This window comes from Echinops telfairi, unplaced genomic scaffold (genome assembly GCF_000313985.2).
Source record: "Echinops telfairi isolate 266 unplaced genomic scaffold, ASM31398v2 ScPeMD7_5592;HRSCAF=6446, whole genome shotgun sequence".
NCBI lineage: Eukaryota > Metazoa > Chordata > Mammalia > Afrosoricida > Tenrecidae > Echinops > Echinops telfairi.
Genome location: NW_022109491.1, coordinates 12,317,901 through 12,319,721, shown reverse-complemented (window position 1 = coordinate 12,319,721; position 1,821 = coordinate 12,317,901).

Sequence of the window (1,821 nt, the reverse complement as noted above, 5' to 3'; positions counted from 1 at the left end):
CTCTGACCCTTTGGAGCAGCGGTTCTCAACCTGTGGGTCGTGAACCCCTTGGGGATCAAACGATCCTTTCACAGGACTCGCCCGATTCATAACAGTAGCAAAATGACAGTGATGAAGTAGCAACGAAAATAATTTTAGGGTTAGGGGTCACTATGAAAGGGTCGGGCATTAGGAAGGTTGAGAATTGCTGCTCTTGAGGGTAAGGGCCCCCTGGTTCTGCCTCCGTAAGTCCCTGCTCAGAATCTCTGTGGAGGGAGGGGTGGGGGGCAGGACTACGACCCAACCCTAGTTTCAGAATTGTGGGGTCCATTGGAATCAGCTCCAAGAAGTTGAACCAGGATGAAAGGTGTCCTGTACCCCCCCGACCCCCTCCCCCCCAGATCTGCTCCCACCCACTGCCATCCAAGGGCGCAGGGACTGGGCACCAGACACCGCACAAAGGAGGCCTGGCATGGCATCAAGGCCTGTCCCCCACTTGTTGCATTACTTATACCCCAGGTCCCCCAACTTGTCAGCTGTCTTTGATTGCAGCCTTGTGTACAGCAGAGCAAAGGCTGCCCCACTCTCACCATACTCAGATGGCCAGCAAGTTACCTTCCAACCGAGGGGATGCATCTACCAGCACTCTCTAGGACACTGCTCCGTTTTGACCTTCTTCGAGAGACGTGCTGCTTCGGGGAGACAGCGCTGACTTGGATGGCGGAGGCTTTGGAGGGCAGTGACCTCAGTGAGCCCCAAACCCAAACCAAACTCCCTGCCAGAGGACAGGGTAGAACTGCCCCTGTGGGTTTCCAAGATGGTACATTTTCATCCGAGTAGAAAGCCTTATCTTTCTCCCACGGACCACCTGGTGGTTTCAAACTGCTGACCTCGTGGTTAGCAACCCAATGAGTTAGCATTACACCACCAGGGCTGGACAGGAGGACACAGGAGAGCCACGTTTTCAGAAGTAGATCCACAAGCCCTTCTCCCTAGTCTGTCTTCATCTGGAAGCGCTTCTGAAATCTGTCCGCCATGGGGGACCCTGCTGTCATTTGAAATGGCATCGCTTCCAGCGTCACAGCACGCAGTCAGACAAACGGACAGACGGGTGGTGGAGGTCCACCGTCGTCTACCCTCTTCCAGTTCGTCCCAGGAGCCCAGTGCCCTCCAGCCTCAGAGAGTTTGACCCTGGTGATTTCTCATTGGGCTGCTCTTAGCCCCCAGCCACCCCCAGGCCCCAGCGTTCCCTCCCCTCCCTACCTTCCACTCTTTATTCTTTCTGTGCTTAGTCAGTCACAGACGGCAAACAGTGAATCACTGGGCCACTGGCCAAACCCACCCAGGAGTGCCTTGGGCGACAGCCCTGGGGATCTGCTTTAAAACCCCCCACGGGCAGATCGACTGCACCGGCGAGGATTCCAGGGGGCAGGATTGCCTGGGGAGTGACGACAGCAGCACTCTGACCAGCACAGTGGCCCATAGAGTGGCCCCCAAACCCTCAGGCTGCATCGTTCTCTCCCTGGAATGGTAGGACCAGCTTGCCAGCAGCCTCTGGAATCCTCGTGGACATTTTGATTGGGATGGCCCAGCCTGCCACAGATCTGAAGAGAATGGGCGGGACTTGAGTCAAGGCCCGCTCCTAGCGACCCTACAGGACCGGGTAGCACTGCCCCTGTGGGTTTCTGAGACTGTAACCCTTCATGGAAGTAGAAAGTCCCCTCTTTCTGCTGAGGAGGGACCGGTGGTTTTGAAATGCTGACCTTGGCGGGTCGCAGTCCGAGGCGTCAGCACTAATGGACAGGACAGTAAGCAAAAATGATACAGGTTCCTGGGTGGCAG